Source organism: Nicotiana attenuata, unplaced genomic scaffold (assembly GCF_001879085.1).
Source record: "Nicotiana attenuata strain UT unplaced genomic scaffold, NIATTr2, whole genome shotgun sequence".
NCBI lineage: Eukaryota > Viridiplantae > Streptophyta > Magnoliopsida > Solanales > Solanaceae > Nicotiana > Nicotiana attenuata.
The window spans coordinates 60,235-81,852 of record NW_017674149.1 but is presented as its reverse complement, the minus strand read 5'-3'; the positions used below and the strand labels follow the sequence as shown (position 1 = coordinate 81,852).

The 21,618-nt window shown below is 34.6% G+C and overlaps 1 long non-coding RNA gene across 6 annotated transcripts; it reads right to left on the bottom strand.

The window, feature by feature from the left end:
- Positions 1-9,146: 9,146 nt before the first annotated feature.
- LOC109218099 lies at positions 9,147-12,255 on the bottom strand. 6 transcript variants are annotated; one of them, XR_002066721.1, is made up of 4 exons: positions 11,966-12,255; positions 11,347-11,406; positions 10,248-10,338; positions 9,147-9,597 (listed from the first exon to the last, which is right to left on the bottom strand). It is a non-coding gene; the product is annotated as an uncharacterized LOC109218099 (long non-coding RNA). The 6 variants fall into 6 exon arrangements; XR_002066718.1 differs by having other exon boundaries at positions 11,347-12,255; XR_002066717.1 differs by having other exon boundaries at positions 10,248-11,436.
- Positions 12,256-21,618: the final 9,363 nt, after the last annotated feature.

Below are 21,618 nucleotides of genomic sequence, written 5' to 3'. Positions count from 1 at the left end.
CATTCATTTTGCCATCTTTCGCCAGAAGTATGACCGAGTCTTAATCAAGTGAATAATGAACACTGGTGGTGCAATCATTGGACCAAGATCGAGTCTTAATCAAGTTAATAAATAAGTGAAATGAGACGTATTGTATGAAAATTCTGCAATAATTATCATAATTTCCAATTCACCAATTATTGCCATCTTCTGCTAATATAGATTATCAGCAGGAAAATTTATATTGAAGTACCAAACAGCAAGTTTTTATTTTGTAACTGGCGAACTTCAGCTCTAGAGCTCTAGAGCTGAAGTTCTAGAGCTCTAGAGCTGAAGTTTTTGTTTGTCTTTTTTTTTTTTCCAGATTCACAAAGCAACATTCATTTTGCCATCTTTCGCCAGAAGTATGACCGAGNGTTTTGTTTGTTCGTTTTTTTTACAGATCACAAGCACATTCATTTTGCCATCTTTCGCCAGAAGTATGACCGAGTCTTAATCAAGTGAATAATGAACACTGGTGGTGCAATCATTGGACCAAGATCGAGTCTTAATCAAGTTAATAAATAAGTGAAATGAGACGTATTGTACGAAAATTCTGCAATAATTATCATAATTTCCAATTCACCAATTATTGTAGAATTCTTTTTCTGTGCTGTTTGGTACTTTAATATAAATTTTCCTGCTGAAGTTTTGAATCGACATTCCAACTCAATCCTCGCAAATCAGTTGCTTATTTTTGTTTAGTGTACTTAGTAAACTAATTGGGATCGGCGCTTCCATAAAAGAAAGAGGTTGAGGGCGGATATAACTTTGAGGAGGAGAAGGAGGAGGAGAAGGGGGGCTGAAGTTGTTTAAAAAGTGGATACAAGTTAAAAGTTTTAAAAAAAATGGGTATAGATTAAATGGGGCCGACCAAATAGGGCGCCCGTGCAATTTTTACGAATATAGCCTTATGATTGTGCAAAGGAAAGTGGAGGTCTGGCCCACATTTATGTGCTCTGTTCTATTCTATACACGAATAACTATGGCCCACCCAATACTTACACCCAGTTCACTTTGGATCGGAAACGAGTGGTCCCCTCTTCATTAGTTGACCGTCTTTCATAAATTTCAAAGAAAACAAAGTCCTGTGATTTGTTGCTAGATCACACGACTCTAAGTTATGCCGAAAACTACTATTACTCTCAAAGTTGTAGCACAACCGAGGACATGAATAAACTGACCTTACTAAGGCTGGATCATAACTCATAGATACATCTGTGTTTGGATCCCAGATGTAAAATTATGAATTCTCTATTATTACTTCAAATTTCGCCTAATAAATATTTGATTACATCATTGTCATGGCACAGTTATATGATCAAAAGTTTTCAAGGGGATAGGAATTCCTTGTCCATGAGTGACATAAGTTATATGTTGCATCCGAATTACATTTATCTCAATACCTTGGTAAATAAGTAATTCGCTTAGAAAGTTATATGCCAAATATGTACGTGGCATGTACCTCAACAATTTGTTCTCTATAGGGTTAAACATTCCCCAATAACGCATATATTGAGTTTATTCGATGAATTCAATCTATGAGAGTTCTAACAATGACCAAGAAAAGGACCATATAAATTTTGTGATCATATAAACTTTTTTCATTGAGGCTGCTATTAAAAACTACATAGTATAGTAATTTTAAAAATCGATGTCGGCTCTTCCTATAATTGTGAAGCGGAATTCACCAATTGTTGGATTGTTCACCCACCAATAGGGAACGTGAGCTGGGTTTAGACTGTCGTGAGACAGGTTAGTTTTACCCTACTGATGATAGTATTGCAATAGTAATTCAACCTAGTACGAGAGGAACCGTTGATTCGCACAATTGGTCATTGCGCTTGGTTGAAAAGCCAGTGGCGCGAAACTACCGTGCGCTGGATTATGACTGAACGCCTCTAAGTCAGAATCCGGGCTAGAAGGGCGCATGCCGACCCGCAGTAGGGGCCTTTGGCCCCCAAGGGCACGTGTCGTTGGCTAAGTCATCGCGGCGGAAGAGCCGCGGTGGCCGCCTTGAAGTACAATTTCCATCGAGCGGCGGGTAGAATCCTTTGCAGACGACTTAAATACGCGATGGGGGTATTGTAAATGGCAGAGTGGCCTTGATAAATGCAGCAGTATGACATCATATTTAAAAGCGATAATACGTTTTTGCATACAATAATTATCATCAATCCAATGACATGTAATTGTCAAATAATCATTTTCATTAACAGCATGGCCAATATCAGAAGTTTGAAAAACTCTACAAGGAAGGTGGCTAAACAAATAACGTATGTATGTTTGATATTGTCCATGAAGTCTAAAGATATCAGATCTACAAGTACTTCTAGGGATACCTTTAAATAAAGGTTTGTAAATCCATTGAATATACATAATAAGATATGATGAAGAAGCAAAAGAAAAAGGTAGACAACCCAAAGCAATCATTTTTGCTAACTCTTCACGATCCTTCATTTTATCATATTTCATAAGACCTCCTGTAGTAGGGTTTAGAGTTGCTTGATTTCCATCTCCATCAGAGCCACATTCTATAGGATGCTCAATTCTCATATGTCTACTAAGTGTCCCAGTCCCCCCTAGTTGTCCTCCACTCTTATGTTTAAAAGTATCATTACAAAGTTTGCATTTAACTCTATCATTATTCAGTATGTTTTAAAAAAAATTCCAAACCTTACTTCTTTTTCTACGATTACTAGTCGGGGCTACAGGTGGTCTACTACTAGCACCACGACTGCCACCCCTGCTACCAGTTCCAACACCACTAGGTGTAAGTTGTATCTCATCTTTCATTTCTAATTCATTATCTTCTATACCGAAATCTTCCTGGAATTGTTCATAATATATATTATTATCAGGTAATGTTTCAGGAATATTTGTAGAGGTATTTAAATTACTACCAAATGCTGAAGTACTACCTCTTTTTTTATTTCCCCGATTAGTAACCTTATTACCAACTCTTTTGCATCATTGAACATATTGTAAAAATTTAACTACTAGCAACAATTAAATATGCAAATAAAATAGTAAATAAGAGAAAGAGTTGGAGGGAGTGCTCCGAATTCGGCAATAAATTGAGCACTTGATAATTTCGCAACTCCAATGTTACCACGAAAAAAAGTCAATTGTTCCAATTTTGAAGTTCAATCGTTCAAACTTCTTCAAATAATAAATACTACGATAAATTAAATTCCAAAAAAAAAAGAAGAGCCAAATAGTTGATTGCACTTTAAGTGAAGATTGAAGAATGAGAGAATATGAGAATTGAGATTGAGAATTGAGAGATGCGTTAAGAAATGAGGAAGAGGGGGGGGTGCATTTATAGTTTTTCAAAGGGGTTAATTTTTTTAAAAAAAACCCAAAAATTGGGCTAAATGTGAATTTCAGCCGTTTGGCAACGACCATATTATGAAATGGACCGTTGCCAATGGTCAGAAGAGGCCCAAGCTTAAGAAAAAATTGTTACCGTTATACCGGTCTGGGCCGGTCCGGCGGGGGCCGGTTAACTGGATGAACAGTGTTGTTCGTTGACCGGGTTTGACCGGTCCGATTAATCGGTGGTTCAAATGTGAACGGAACAAACCCCCTTACCCCTATAACCCAGCCCCACCCGACCCCCTTGTACCGGTTCCGGTTTAAATCGATCTGGGCCGGTCCGGAAACGGGCTGACCCGCCCTGTTAGACAGGTATACTTCCAGCATAATATACTGGTCCAACATAATATGCTGAAAGTTCATACACATGTGCTCCATTCTCCAGTCTGTATGTTGGAGTTCCAGCATAATATGCTAGAAGTTCATACACAGCTGCACCAATCTCCAGTATATTATGCTGGAACTTTCCGTGTTGCAGCAAAGTAATGGCTATTTTTCAAGACTTTGCAAACGCTGGCTATTATTCAGTTACCAGTCCGATAACTGGCTAACCCGTGCTATATTCATAGTTTAAAGAGAATATCTTTTTCCCTTTCTTTTTTTATGTTTACCCTTCACTTTCACTAAGCAAACTAATCGTGGTATATAGAGCCCGTTTGGCTTAGCTGATCTAGAGTAGCTGATAAGCATTAGATGCTGATAAGCACTTTAAAGTGCTGAAACTGATTTAAAAAATAAGCAGTTACGTGTTTGGATAAAAGTGCTGAAATTAATAATATGCAGCTGAAGAACTGGGTATACGAAGAGTTTTGTTTTAGAAAGAAGTATTTTAGGGATAGAATAATAAATATTTTGGTCAAACTTAAAGTGCTTATAAGCTGAAATTTGATAAGTTGGGGGAGACCAACTTATGGCTTTTGGCTTATTTTTGGCTTATAAGCACTTAACTTATAAGCACTTTTAATTTTACCAAACGCATAGATAAGCCAAAAAGTGCTTATAAGCCAGTTTGACCAGCTTATAAGCTTAACCAAACACCTCATATTTACATTGTCAAAGACTTAAAAATAGACGACTTTTACGTTTAGGGGAGGTTGAAATCAATCTTTCTCTAGTTGAAAAGTCATTTACTATGTGGAAAACTCCCAATAATATCTCTAGCAATATTAGTCAGATTTTAGTTTAAAGCTACAGATGTCGAGATTATTACTTTAAACAATCAATATAAAATGTAGCTCACCTTCCTGCCATTATTTTGTAAAAGGTCATAAATGAACTTCCAAAATACTAGGGCCCCGTTTGGCCATAAGTTTTCCCAAAATAAATTTGGGATTTATTTTCAAAACTCATGTTTGGCCATAAATTTTGCTCATGTTTTGGCCAAATCCCAAATTCTAAATTTCAAATCCCAGAGCTGATTTTGGGCCAAAATCCCAAAACTTGGGAATTATATACATATTTTTTCAAAATAAAGTTGGAAAATATGTTTTGAAAGCGTATGTCCAAACACATTTTCATCTTCAAATCAAACTTCACCCAAATCAGATTTTTCAAAATAAATTTGGGATCTATGGCCAAACGCTAGCTAGAATTAATGCGACAATTAACCTCCACTATTTCTTTTCCCTCATTTGTATAACGAAAAAGGTCCAAATATGCCCGTGAACTATTTAAAATAGGACAAATATGCCCGTCGTTAATAGTTTGGCCCAAATATGCCCAAACCGTCCAATAGTTGTGCAAATTTGCCCTTTTCTAATGGAAACAATATTTTTTCTTTTCTTTTTTTAATTAATTAAAATCAAAATATTTTTTCCAGTTTTTAGAAAAATACCGCTTAAAAAAACTGAAAAATAATTTCTAAAACAATTGTTTTTGTAAAAACTAACAAAAAATTGAAAAGCAATTTTCTGGAGAAATGTTTTTGTAAAAACTGAAAAAAAAAAAAACAAATATTTTCTTTTTATCTGTTTTTAGTTTAAAAAAAATTCAGTTTTTTTGCAGTTGTTACCGCTTTAGAAAATTGCTTTTCAGTTTTTTTTTTCTAGATTTTACAAAAATCATTGTTTTAGAAAATAATATTCAATTTTTTTAAAGCAATTTTTTTTCGTTTTTTCAGTTTTTAGTAAAAATAAATTCAGTTTTTTTTCAGTTTTTACAAAAATATTGCTTTAGAAAATTTCTTTTTAGATTTTATTTCTGTTTTTACAAAAACATTGTATTAGAAAATAATTTTTCAGTTTTTTATTCGTTTTTTCATTTTTTAATAAAAATAAATTCAGTTTTTTTTTNAGTTTTTTTAAAGAAATTTTTTTTCGTTTTTTCAGTTTTTAGTAAAGTTAAATTCAGTTTTTTTTCAGTTTTTACAAAAATATTGCTTTAGAAAATTGCTTTTTAGATTTTATTTCTGTTTTATTTCCGTTTTTTTTCTTCAGTTTTTAGTAAAAAAAAACTTTTAGAAAAATTGCTTTAGAAAAAAAATATTTTGATTTTAATTAACTAAAAAAAGAAAAGAAAAACTATTGTTGCCGTTAAAAAAATGGCAAATTTGCACAACTATTGGACGGTTTGTGCATATTTGGGCCAAACTATTAACGACGGGCATATTTGTCCTATTTCAAATGGTTCACGGGCATATTTGGACCTTTTCCGTTTGTATAAAGCCAAAAACGACCTCATCAAAATCCTTGGACAGCTCCTCCCGGACAAAAACATAAAATTGTTCTTGTCAAATAATATTTCCTCCGTCTCATAACATGTGTTGTGGTTATTAAAAATGTTTGTCTCAAATTATTTTTATCATTTTAGAAGTTCAAGACAAAATTGATAATATTTTTCCTTTTTTACCCTTAATAATCAATTGCATTCACATTTAGCAAAAATATGATAATGTCATTGATATAGATGACACATAAAATATTTAATAAGGGTAAAATAGTAAAAAATTATTCTTTCTTAAAGGGCGTGCACAAGAGAATCACGGCACATATTATGAGACGGGTGAAGTATATTGGTAAAATTTGTGGGGTTTTTTAAAAAAATAAAATAAAAGCAAAAGAAATAGAGCTCAATACATGTGTATAACTATTTCAAAACTCATTCTGGAAAAATTCAATTTTGGCCGTTTCTTTTTATATTAGAGAGAAGGCAAAAATCACTCCTATTTTTCTATTAATAACATGCACTAATATTTACTGGCAACTTGAGAAACAATAAGTTTTATTAGCCAATGGTGGATGTACAGTAGAAATATTTTGTGATATTTCAAATTTGTCTTGATATATCGATCTTGGAACCAGTCTCTAGTAAGTTAATATGGCCTTTATATGTTACACTACTGAGCTTAGGTAATAACTTTTGTGAATTGTATGTTATGATTTAACGCCTTATTTAAATCCCGAAACAAGAAATAGAATAACAACAAACTCAACAAAGAAATTAATAAGAGGCTGCTGTTTAAAACCACTAAGACTGTTTCCGCAACTTCATCTATGACTCTATTTCCTTTATAGAAAAATAAACTTGAGTGGTTGGAATTTTATAGTATGATCCCTTGTTGAAATAAATCACTACATTCTTGCTTAAATATCGGTAGATACCATGATTTTAATAAGTTTTGCTGAAAAACATATTTGGGCCACTAATTCCTCAAATGGTCGGGACCACTTAGGCTCTATAGTGGACATATGATGGTTGTCAAATGGTTAGACTAATCCCCCTTAAAAAAATAACTCAGTATATATTCTAAGGAAAATTATTAAATTACGACCTAAGGAACCATAGACAGGTTTAGTATTCTAAGGAGTGTTGAGCGCGTGTATTTACTTGGTCATGGCATTCTTAACATTTTATTTTGCCCCATATTAAGAACGGAAAAGGTCCAAATATGCCCGTGAACTATTTAAAATAGGACAAATATGCCCGTCGTTAATAGTTTGGCCCAAATATGCCCAAACCGTCCAATAGTTGTGCAAATTTGCCCTTTTTTAACGGAAACAATATTTTTTCTTTTCTTTTTTTAATTAATTAAAATCAAAATATTTTTTTTCAGTTTTTAGAAAANTCCAGTTTTTAGAAAAATATCGCTTAAAAAAAACTGAAAAATAATTTCTAAAACAATTGTTTTTGTAAAAACTAACAAAAAATTGAAAAGCAATTTTCTAAAGCAATGTTTTTGAAAAAACTGAAAAAAAACAAATATTTTCTTTTTATCTGTTTTTAGTTTTAAAAAAATTCAGTTTTTTTCCAGTTTTTACCGCTTTAGAAAATTGCTTTTCAGTTTTTTTTCTAGATTTTACAAAAATCATTGTTTTAGAAAATAATATTCAATTTTTTTAAAGCAATTTTTTTTTCGTTTTTTCAGTTTTTAGTAAAAATAAATTCAGTTTTTTTCAGTTTTTACAAAAATATTGCTTTAGAAAATTGCTTTTTAGATTTTATTTCTGTTTTTACAAAAACATTGTTTTAGAAAATAATTTTTCAGTTTTTTATTCGTTTTTTCAATTTTTAGTAAAAATAAATTCAGTTTTTTTTTCCAGTTTTTACAAAGACATTGCTTTAGAAAATTGCTTTTTAGATTTTATTTCTGTTTTATTTCCGTTTTTTCTTCAGTTTTTAGTAAAAAAACTTTTAGAAAAATTTCTTTAGAAAAAAAATATTTTGATTTTAATTAATTAAAAAAAGAAAAGAAAAAATACTGTTACCGTTAAAAAATGGCAAATTTGCACAACTATTGAACGGTTTGGGTATATTTGGGCCAAACTATTAACGCCGGGCATATTTGTCCTATTTCAAATAGTCCACGGGCATATTTGGACCTCTTCCGTATTAAGAATTAGCTTTGTTGATATACCAAACTTCTATACAATAAGAACTAAAATAAACATTATATTCCTTTTCTGTGCAAGCTTCACTTGAAAATTTGGGCATCCCTGGAACCTCAATTACTTTGATTCTATTTTCAATTGTGTACCAGAAAAACTCCTCTATTGACTTGTGCAATTTTATCAATACCCAAACCTTCCCATATCCTCCGAAAGTAACCATCAATTACAGCCGGTGGGGGATTAGATCCCAAAACATAACATATCACTGTTGTTTTCCAATAAACAATTTCATCTTTGATATCATCCATTGTATTTGACATTTTCTCCTGCCAATTCCTCACAATTTAGGTTTAAACCCTCCTCCTCCGGTACTGTTCCCACAATTTTACTCCATGAGCTTGTTAAGGGCTCAATTGTGCCTTACTCATCTCCCTCGTCTCTGTAATTTCCGCCTCCACTCTATCTGCCCATGATCCACCTGATCGAGCCGGTGGAATCTTCGTCGGAACCAGTGGAGTCATCGCCGGAGCCATTGGCACTACAACATTTTAGGTCTTTAGCCACCCCTGAAAAGTGTGGCCTAAACTACCAATAAGTGTGGTGTTTTGTCAAAGGCCACACCTTTTGACGTTAAGCAACGCTTTTCGGGGGGTGGCCTAAACTAGCGTAACCTTTTCCCTAAGAGCACGTTTTTTAAGCGTTGCTTTAAAAAACACTTCGAAAGTGTGGCCTATAAGATACAAAAGTTACACTTGTAATACCTCATGTGGCAACGCTTTCATGTCCTAATGCTACATGTTTGAAAGGTTACATTTCCTACCTTGAGGCCACGCTTTTAAAGCGTTGCTTTGTTAATATATATATATATATATATATGTATAACACATTAATCATCAAAATTTTCATATCTTATGAGATCATTGCTAAAGTATGAAGATCTCAAACACTATATTAACTAATAAACAAAAAGAAAAGATTCAAAGTCCATACACTTGCAATGAACTTCGCAAAAGAAATATATATATCATGTACTTACTAAATTAACTAATAAAGCAAAATTTTCAAAGGTCGCCACCGGAGATGAACTTTACAAAATAAGATACATTCTATCACGAATAACACCTTAAACACATTATACTACTGATGCTAGTATAAATTAGAAACTCCATTTGCGATCCCCTTAGGCCTTAGAACCCTTCACATCAATCTCGTAATTTTGTAACTGATCCATTTTCATAAGCTTGACCAACCCAATAATCTAAGCAGTAGGTGAGCTTTCCTTGTTCAAACCAGCAAAAACTTCTGAATGTTTCTGGGCCTTAAGTTCCCTAATTGTAATCTCTTTGTTCTATTTAGTATCTTTGCCTCCCCATACCTGCAATTGAAACAAACAAAGATGAACTAACTGTCTATTGTTGCCTTGTATGAGATAAGGTGCAGATCTAAATGAAAATGTTCAAGTACTTTGATAGATTGTAGATTATACTGACTAGTTTAACTACCAGTTTCTTTTCCTCCTTTACTCATCACCACTTTTTACTCTACTCATCACGCGCACATAGAAAACAAACTAGCAGCAATCTACAAGCACCATCACTAAACTTAAAGGCATGCTTCTATATAAATACTAGTAGTATACTAGAGAATAAGCAGAAGTTTTCCAAAAAATACTGAAAGAGCTTATATTGTTAAAAAGTGACGACAAGCTATTTTGGAATATCCTCTTTCAGTCTGCATGTGATATTAAGATAATAAGAATAAACCTGGTAGTTCACTATTGGAATGGCTTCTAAACGCATTATCACATACCTGCTATTTTCTTTTTCTTTCTATTCCATATCTTATCTTTTTTATCTTTCATTTGTGGGGTTTAAATTATCAACAGTTCAATAATCAGGCAACCACAACAACAACAATCCAGTGGAATCCCACAAGTGGGGTCTGGACTAATCAGACAGAGCGATAATAAAATTTAGTAAGTTTGAGTAGACTTCAATCTACTAAGAAAAGAGTAACTGTTTCTACCTCTCAATCCTGCAGGTTCCTCGTGAAGGTCAAATGCTTGTTATTACTCACTTTGCGTTCAGCAATCGAAGCATCCTTGAGTGTGGTAAGACTGTATAAATCTTAGAATAAATCATACAAAACTACTATCTACCATCAAAGAATGTATCCACATCAAGAATATATTAATAGACTAAAATGATAATCAATTGATTCTCTTAAAAATATGAAGTACATTATGCTACGTATAACTGCTTGTAATAGAAAGTATCATCTTTCATAAACTAAGATAACTAAGAATCACAGAGGGTAGGAATTCAAAGTACGGATCATTTTCGTCCGACAATCAATACAAAAGAGACTGTTTAATATAGAGAAAATAAGAAAAAAATACACAGAGAAGATGCAACTGGTATAAGTAAAGCAACATATCAATCGCCAGTTCAGCATTCACAAATAGAATCTCCTATGACTAGCAAACCATCAACCACTGGTTAAGCATTATGTTCTTCTTTTTTTCGTGAGGTAAAATGATTTCATTAACATGAATCAAGAAGAAGCAAACAAAATTACAATTGAGAAAAGAAGATGTCTGCTCATTGACAAAAGCTAATATAAAACTAAGGAGCAATAATGCTTTTGATGCTATAATTTTCTCCTTTTCTTGTTTCAATAAGCATTGTATTGTTATCCATTGCTTTCATAGGAAAATATTGGCCCATGCGCAGCTCCACTAACTGGACAATACATATTAAAACGTCATTCTGCATTAAACTCTTGTACTTTATTTTTTTTCTATTCCTAACTGGATGTGGCTTGTATAGGATGCAACTTTTCTACAAGCAGTTCGAACCAAACAGCCAAATGCTGAGAAGTGTTGACAGTTCATATTGTAGAATGACTAAACCCAAATGTAGTGTATGTATCAATAGGTATCATACATGTCATTATGATAAGCTGGAATCTGACATCTTAAGGAATTGCCAAAGTAACTAAATAAATAACAAAGATTGTATAAGAAACTAGCATAATTTTAGAAAGTCCTGTGCTATTCTTTTGTTCCCACTTACAAGGCAAACAATGAAGTAAAGAAGGTAGAGAATGCCAATTGAATAAATACCCAAGTAAAATCTTCTTCATTATTCACTCCTGCCAATGCCAAAGCTGGTTCTGCGGCTACCTATATATGATGGATTATCGAAAACAAACCCTTATGAAGGGGCAAAATAAAATGAACAAAACAAACAGTGAGGTAATGTCATTAAAGGGTCTTACAATGGCTAAAAATATTCCAACTTGAATAGCCAGTGAAGGTTTGAAGAAGTCAAAGTTTCAATAGCCATCAAATGATGGTATGGAAATTACTTGTAAAAATGAACAAGCTGACATATGGACTATATTGAGATTTTTCCTGACTATAAATAACACTTAACAGCTCCTTTATATAGAGTTGCTTAGTCGGTTAGAGTTCCTGTTCCAACTTGAATTCACCAAAGACTAGGTTTGCCGAATTCCTTAGAGCAGCAAGGGTAACCAGAAATAGCGAGACGATAACAAGAATACGACACAATAAGAGCAAAATCAGAAAGAGAATTCTAGAATGAGCGAGGAGACAACAAAAATTTTACATAATAGAGAAAAATAAGAAGCATACAATGCAATAGCTAAAAAATAAAGAGAACATACATTAGTTGAAATGGAAATCGAAAACCCAAGAGAGAAGAGAGGAAAGTACTCACACAAATTAAAGTTCAACGGCCCTAAATTTTTTTTAAGGTTTCCAACAATTAGAAGCAGCAACCGATGGAAGTTCCCGATTTCCGTCTCTGAGATCCATTGTTAGTAAGCAGATTAATTTTGGGAAAGAATAAAGATAAATTTGGGGGGAGGGGAAGGAACGGGTAATCGCGAATCAAAATAGAACTTAGCCGAAACCTTTATTTTCCCTTTCAAAATGGGAGGAATTATTTCATTAATTAAGAAATTGCGGGAAATCTTTGGTGAAACTCATTAGACCACACTTACAAAGTGTAGCTTTTAGGCTTAAGAAATATCAACGGTTAAAAAGCGTTGTATTATAGGTGACTAAGTGTTGCCAAATATTTTGTGATTCGACAACACTGAAGGAGCGTACTCTTTACCTTTTAAAAGCACTTTTTTGAAGCGTAACCTAAACATCGTAGCCAAAGTTAGAGACAAAGGCCACCCCAAGAAAAACGCCCCTTTAGATGCTTTTGGGAACACTTTTCAAGCGTTGCCTAAAGTTAATGTTGCCGTAGACCAAATTTGTTGTAGTGAGGAGTCATCACCAATACTTGGCTTAACCCTAATGGCACAATTCCTTGAATTGCATTGATGTTTAGCGTCTTCTTCGCATCAGCTGATTGTGGAATTTTATTTCTACTCGGTTGATTGCTTGAATTTCCTACCAGATGTTTACACAAATGATTCTATTAACTTGGGCTGAATGCCATTAAGAAATAAAAGTAACCAATGCAACTAATTTGGACACAGAAAAGACAACAAGTTCGTGAAATAAAAGCGACCATTTTATGTCATGAGAAAATATAGTAATTATGTCCAAAATTATACTCGAAATACTAATTTGTATTTCGTGAATACCACAATTGCTGTATGCACGAAAAGTTAGGTACACCAACCTCTCTTTCGATAGCCACTTTTTTTAGTATTGATTAGAGCAAATAATATTGAGTAGGGGTTGGGAATTTTTAAAGAAAAATATTTCTCCTTCACAAGTAGGAAAAACCATTTTTTTCCATAATGTCCTGGTTTGGCGTAAGAGGTTAACATGATAAAGGTATAACAGCAATACTGTTACAGACAGCTGAAACAATATATATTGCACTATTACTGTGGATCATTATTCTCAAAGCACCAGTACAAATCTTTAGCCATAGACAACTTTGATGGGAATAATCTCTACATCCAGATGTTGAGGTATATATGTTGGAGTATAGAAGACATGTTGGACCGGCTTTCTAAAATGCGCCAATATGTTTTATAATGACAAAATGCTTTACCTATGTTACAAGGTTATTGGGCTTTCAAAATCCTTGTTTCTGGAGGGGGATGCCAACATGTTGCCTTTTTTGTGTCTAAAGTTTCATGGTATCAGAGCGGGATTTTGCTCCCTAATACCTTATGGCCAAAACAACCTTTCACGGAGAGCGCCACTCTGCAACATCAAGAGAAGCCGAAAGTCCTTCTCTTGAAGCTCCGGCAGAAAATGGTGACACAAGGAGGAGATTCCACTCACATGTCCTTCCAGCTAACTTCTCATCGATTAAACGGGAAGAACTATCTGGAATGGGCACAGTCCGTAAAATTTGCAATCTATGGTCGTGGAAAACTGAGACATCTGGCTGAAAAGACGAAAAAGTTGGAAGTCGGAGACTCAAAGATGAATGCCTTGATAGGAGAGACTAACACTAAGAAAACACATTAACTGGCTTTGTTGAAGGCCTGGGTGTGCTACATAAAGAGATATTGAAGGCCCGGCAATGCTGGGTATTTAGTTATTTTATTTGGGCCTACTATAGGCCTATTCACTGTTATGTAATATTGCTACTTTACTCATTATTGGACCTGTAATAACCTTTGTATGAACAATTGGGGTTGTTAATAAAAAGGGAATGGGTAGAATTTAATACCTACATGCAATGGGTAGATAACGTGCCTATAGGACTTGGTAATATGTTTGCTATATGCGTACATTGTGGGTCATGTAATTATGGTCAGAATAATATCATGTGTATTTCATGGATTATGTATAAAAGTTCAATATGATGTTAAGCGAATAGCCACATGTTTATGGTTTCAAACTATGATATTTCTGTTATATGATGCACGGCACTATCTCTATTTAAGTATATAATGAATGTTGGTTTGCTCTTATAGTAAGTCTAATGCACTGATTGCCCGTCACCTTCCTCCCGATTTTGGGGGTGACAACAACTGCTTATCCTCAGAACCACGTACCCTTCAATGCTCCTTGTTTTTCTTATTTAATATGGAAGGCAGTAAATTGCAAATGGAGACTAATGTGCAAAGCCTTGTCGACAACGGGACAAAAACAAGGGAACTTCAACTTTCTCCTAGACAACATATTGTTTTCAACTTTCGTCTCAGTAGTAGTCCAAATCAAACAAGGACATTCAGCTAGTAGTGGAATATAAGGCTCTTCAGAACATCAAATATCATGTCAGCACAGCAAAAGCAAATGTATAATTAATCGGAACTTGTGACAGCAAATTAAAAATATTCATATAGGGTTTCATTATAAGTAATATTCATATAGATTATCTTGAGCACTAGCAACTACTCTTGTTAAGACAACAAGATTGCTGATAGCTTTCCGAAATGCAATACGGCATTGGCATTTAACCATATCAATTATGTCACGACCCAAAAATCCCTCCGAAGGAGTCGTGATGGCACCTAGTCTCTAAACTAGGTAAGCCTAACATTTACTGAAATAACATTGATATTTATTAACTTCAAATGAAATTTCTCAAAACAATTTACAATTCCCAAAACTGGTAGTACAAGTCATAAGCTTTTCTAAGAGTAGTTATACAAATAAATACATCACTGTTCCGAACAAAAGGAACATATGGGAATAAGTACAATTGAAGGTGACTCCGAGGACCGCGAACGCTGCAGCAGGTTTACCTTGAGTCTCCACCGCAACGAACAGCTACTATCGGCCAAAAACCTGGATCTGTACACGAAATGTACAGAAGTGTAGTATCAGCACAACCGACCCCATATGCTGGTAAGTGCCTAGCCTAACCTCGGCGAAGTAGTGACGAGGCTAGGACCAGACTACCAAATAAACCTGTACAATATAGCGTACAAAATAATAGGAAGCAGATAACAATGATGGCGAACAATGATCGACCAGTGATATAAATAGCAGGCAATAAGAACACCATAAATGCTTCTCAACAAATAATAAATACAAGTGCAATCAATTAATCAAGTCGTTCAAATATAAATCTTTCACCTATAAATCCTTCAAGTAATAATCTCTAAGATAATATGCTTTTCAATAAATATATATTTCCTTCAAATAAGTATCTTCCAAGTAAGCATCTTTCGAATATAATTCTTTCGAGGAAAAGTCACCTTGTGATGCCACTTTTCATAATCATAAATAATATAGGTCTCAGCCCACTTTCATATTTTCACGGCACCTCGTGCCTACATATTTTTGTCTCATATTGCACAACAATATCCTCATATTAATCAGTTCATAGGTTCCATAACCCAATACAATTAAGAATGTTCAAGGAACCTCATTCACTTAACATAAAGTAGAGTACAGCTCCCAACCCAAATAGGAAATCAACAAGAAAAGATGAAGTTATTCGTAGAAATCATTTGATAAAGAGAATACCCTTTTAAATAAAAGTACAATATCGAATGAATTATTACCTTTAATACGAGAAATCAATAAATCAAAACATAGAAGAAATTCCTTTTTAAGTAAAGTACAACCTCAGACGGTTTAAGGAAAATTTAGCTGAGAAATCAATTGAGTTAACATGTAACAATTGTTGAAATTTGAAGTATTGAATATATATAAAACAAATAGGGCGAGGTATTGTCAACACTATGGATTCCCACACGAAGGATCATAGCCGTAAAGGAATCTAAACTATTAAAACACTTGAATTGATAACAACAATTACAACGGAGACAAAATAATCACGGAATGAGTACAGCTCAGCACAGAGATAACAACCGGGGATCTCCCAGGATACCGTCCTGTAGTCCCCAAATACAAATCTCCAGTGGATCTCCCGGGTGCAGTCCCGTAGTCCAACTCATAATGCACGGGGATCTACCGGAATCCCGATCCGTAGTCCCAAATGTAAATACCCAGTACTAGGGGAATCTACCGGGTGCATTCCCGTAGTTCCATATAACTGTGCAGGGGGATCTCCCGGGAATCTAACCGTAGTCCCAAAGTAAATATGCAAGGGGATCTCCCGGGAATCTAACCCGTAGTCCCAAAGTAAATATGCAGGGGGATCTCCCGGGAATCTAATCCGTAGTCCCAAAATAAATACACAACGCAACCAACAGAATCAACAGTTACATCACAACCGAAGGATCAAATATCATCGTAATACATATAACAACAACAAATGACAATAATACAAGGTAAGACAAGTAAATCAACTCAGGGGCTGTAAATCACGAGAAAATGGTAGAACCAGCTCAAAAGGAATAACCACACGAAAAAGAACTAACTGGCACTAAGGGAACAAGTTCAAATAGCGGAAAAACTAACACGTAAGCAACGATCCCACAATATACAAGTCAATAATAAGGAAAATCAAACACGAAGTCAAGTAGTTAATGAAACNAAAGATCGAACATAGTAAAAGAATTAATTAGAAAAATTTGTTCAATAATAATTTTAAAAGTATGCTCAATTATATTATTATTCTAACATTATATAAGCTAGAAAACTTTTTTTTTGGTTTTATAAATAAAATATATTTATTCTATAGGTAGGTCCATAGTTTAGTTTAAAAAGAGGAAATATCATAATATTTTAAAAGTAAAAAAAAAGATTAAAATTGATAATTTATACGGTAAAATAGGTATTTGACAATCAAAAGTTTGAGCAATCTGCTTGACTGACCTTGTGAGTGCTATGGTATAGTAAGTGACTTTTTTGTTACAAACGAAAGAAAGATGACTTTACTAGATAATTTCGAATAGCTAAATGGCCATTTAAGTAATGGACTCGCTAATTACCGTAAAGACATCTACAAAATGTAATTCATGCCTTATCTATTGTACTCTCAAAATAAAGTCCATGGTATAGGTATGTTTGCGTGCATATACGTACATAATGTTACTTTATATACCAAAAAAAAAAAAAAATTGTACGTACGTTCCTGTCACGACCAAAAAATTCCTCCGAGGAGTCGTGATGGCACCTAGTCTCTAAACTAGGTAAGCCTAACCTTTACTGAAATAACATTGATATTTATTAGCTTCAAATGAAATTTCTCTAAACAATTTACAATTTCCAAAATCGGTAGTACAAGTCATAAGCTTTTCTAAGAGTAGTTATACAAATAAATACATCACTGTTCCGAACAAAAGGAGCATATGGAAATAAGTACAATTGAAGGTGACTCCGAGGACCGCGAACGCTGCAGCAGGTTTACCTTGAGTCTCCACCGCAACAAACAGCTACTATCAACCAAAAACCAGGATCTGTACACGAAATGTACAGAAGTGTAGTATAAGCACAACCGACCCCATGTGCTGGTAAGTGCCTAGCCTAACCTCGGCGAAGTAGTGACGAGACTAGGACCAGACTACCAAATAAACCTGTACAATATAGCTTACAAAATAATAGGAAGCAGATAACAATGATGGCGAACAATGATCAACCAGTGATATAAATAGCAGGCAACAAGAACACCATAAATGCTTCTCAACAAATAATAAATACAAGTGCAATCAATTAATCAAGTCGTTCAAATATAAATCTTTCACCTATAAATCCTTCAAGTAATAATCTCCAAGATAATATGCTTTTCAATAAATATATTTCCTTCAAATAAGTATCTTCAAAGTAAGCATCTTTCGAATATAATTCTTTCGAGGAAAGGTCACCTTGTGACGCCTCATTTCATAATCATAAATAATATAGGTCTCAGCCCACTTTCATATTTTCACGGCACCTCGTGCCCACATATTTATGTCTCATATTGCACAACAATAACCTCATATTAATTAGTTCATAGGTTCCATAACCCAATTCAATTAAGAATGTTCAAGGAACCTCATTCACTTAACATAAAGTAGAGTACAACTCCCAACCCAAATAGGAAATCAACAAGAAAAGATGAAGTTATTTTTTTTAAAATTATTTGATAAAGAAAATACCCTTTTAAATTAAAGTACAATATCGAATGAATTATTACCTTTAATACGAGAAATCAATAAATCAAAACATAGAAGAAATTTCTTTTTAAGTAAAGTACAACCCCAAACGGTTTAAGAAAAATTTAGCTGAGAAATCAATTGAGTTAAAATGTAACAATTATTGAAATTTGAAGTATTGAATATATATAAAACAAATAGGACGAGGTATTGTCAACACTATGGATTCCCACGCGAAGGATCACAGCCGTAAAAGAATCTAAACCATTAAAACACTTGAATTGATAACAACAATTACAACGGAGACAAAATAATCACGGAATGAGTACAACTCAGCACAGAGATAACAACCGGGGATCTCCCAGGATACCATCCTGTAGTCCCCAAATATATATCTCCAGTGGATCTCCCGAGTGCAGTCCCGTAGTCCAACTCATAATGCGCGGGGATCTACCGGAATCCCGATCCGTAGTCCCAAATGTAAATACCCAGTAATGGGGGAATCTACAGGGTGCATTCCCGTAGTTCCATATAACTGTGCAGGGGGATCTCCCGGGAATCTAACCCGTAGTCCCAAAGTAAATGTGCAGGGGGATCTCCCGGGAATCTAACCCGTAGTCCCAAAGTAAATCTGCAGGGGGATCTCCTGGGAATCTAACCCGTAGTCCCAAAATAAATACACAACGCAACCAACAGAATCAACAGTTACATCACAACCGAAGGATCAAATATCATCGTAATACATATAACAACAACAAATGACAATAATACAAGGTAAGACAAGTAAATCAACTCAGGGGCTGTAAATCACGAGAAAATGGTAGAACCAGCTCAAAGGAATAACCACAGAAAAGAATACTGGCATAAAGGAAACAGTTCAATAACGAAAAAATTAACACGTAGCAACGATCCCACAATATACAAATCAATGATAAGGAAATCAACACGAGTCAAGTAGTTATGAAAATATAACATAACAATAGGAGAGGCAAAACTCTTCAGTTAAGTCAAATAGGAGTCACATTAATCAAAGTATAAGACTCACGGGCATGCTTGACACTAACGTATAGATACTCGTCATCATGCCTATACGTCGTACTCGACAAATAACACATAACAATTATGACACAACTCCTAATCCCTCAAGCTAAGGTTAGACCAACCACTTACCTTTTTGAAGTTAGGCCGATATTCCAAAATAGCCTTCTTGCTTGAATTGACATCCGAGAGGCTCAAATCTATCCAAATTAATTGTATAACTTTATTAAAATACATCGGAAATAATTTCGGATAATAAAACATTGACTTAAAAATTCACATTAAAAAGTCAACCAAAAGTCAACATGGGACCCGCCTCTCGGAACCCGACTTGATTTTTATGAGATCCGAACACCCATTCCATACGATTTCAACCATACCAATTTTATCAAATTCCGACATCGGATTGCTCTTCGGATCTCAAAAATTCATTTTAGAAGTTTCTAAAATTTTTCTCCAAATTTTCACCCCAAATCACGAATCAAATGATGAATTCAATGATAGATTCATGTACTCTAGCCAAATCCGAGTTAGAATCACTTACCCCGATGAATTTCTTGAAAAACCTTCGAAAAATCGCAAAAATCCGAACTCTCTATGTCAAAATATCAAATAAAAACCAAAATCTCGTATTTATAGAGTACCCCACAGATTTCCACCTCCGCGGTCCGCACAAAATCGACCGGGGTACGCACAAACCAGTGCGGTCCGCACAAAAACGACCGTGGACGCACAGGTTTTCCTCTACAGTGACAGGCTTTAGTATTTTGGCTATAACTTTCTCTACAGATGTCCAAATGCCTATTATAATATGTTTCTGAAAACTAGATTCAAATATCTACAACTTTCGTTTTTGAATTATCCCCAAATTCCTTGTATATTGTAAAAGATATGAGCTTCTGAAATTGGACCGATGACCTGCGGATTCTTCATGACCGCGGACCATTTTCCGCGGCCGCACTAAAACCACCGCGCCCTGCACTAAATCCACCGCGCCCAGCACTAAAACTTCTGCCACCATCCATTTTCTAAGTTTCGGAATGTCCGGACTCGCTCAAAACTCACCCGAAACACACCCGAGGCCCTCAGACCTCAACCCAAACATACCAACACCTCCCATAACATCATTAACACCTAGTCAAGCCATCGAATCACTCAAAATAACATCAAAACACCAAATCAACTTCGGATTCAAGCTTAAGAACTTAGAAATTTCAAATTCCACAAACAATACCGAAATCTATCAAATCAGGTCCGATTGACCCCAAATTTTGCACACAAGTCATAAATGATATAATGGAGCTATTCCAACTTCTTGAGTCGGATTTTGATCTCGATATCAAGAAGTCAACCCCTCGGTCAAATTTCCAAACTTCGGCTTCTTATTTTCGCCATTTCAAGCCTAATTAAACTACAAACTTCCAAATAATTTTCCGGGCACGATCCTAAATTCAAAATTACCATACGGAGCTATTGGAATCATCCAAAAATCCATTCCGGATTCGTTTACTCATATTTCATCTTCCTGTCAATTTAATTCAATTTAAGCTCTCTTCTTGGAGAAGTGTCTCAATTCCTTTCAAAACCTTTCCGAACCCGAACCAATTTCCCCGGCAAGTTACATAAGAACCATGAAGCATGAATTTAGCAGTATATGGGGAGACGAGGTTGTACTTATTCAAAACGACCGGTCGAGTCGTTACAAATTATTTTGTAAATTAGCATTATAGGTTGCCTAGATCTAACCCTTTGCTCCGCACATCTAACAGCTAAACAACTGGAAAGACTAATTCAATCCTCTAGATGGACTACAAAAACAGTGCAACTTCTAGAGCGAAACAACATACCTGTAAATGCTTGGTACTTTGTAGTTGTACATAAGCAAAGTATTGAAAATCGTATTTACTCTTTCTATTTCTAACCATCGGGGAGATTCATCCTATATTATTCCTAGATTATTCCAGCAAATAGCAGAATCGTGGCTAGGGAACTATACTAGCGACCTACCCAATTTATTGTAGAAATTTTCGCGATCAATGATTGGACCATGCAAACTAGAAATAATGGAGAATACTCCTTCACAGATTCCAAGCACATTTCTTCAGACTTCAATATTACTTCAATCTGACAGATCCAATATCAGAATATTCATGAGAGCTAAACATGTGAATTACTTTCCAAATATCACAACTGATGGAAAAACATTACTACTATGATTTCTAAGAACCGACATTTCTTCGGGTAAGACAAAGAACCAACAGATAAGTGCCATGTTAACACACCTTTGATCAAAATTTGTTTAATTAATTTTCTTTCACGACCAACATGCCACAGACTGGAAACTTCTTTTTTTTTTTAGAGTGGTAACATCCTCAAGCTGGTAACTAATTTTCATTTACTTTTTAATTTTGCCGTGTGG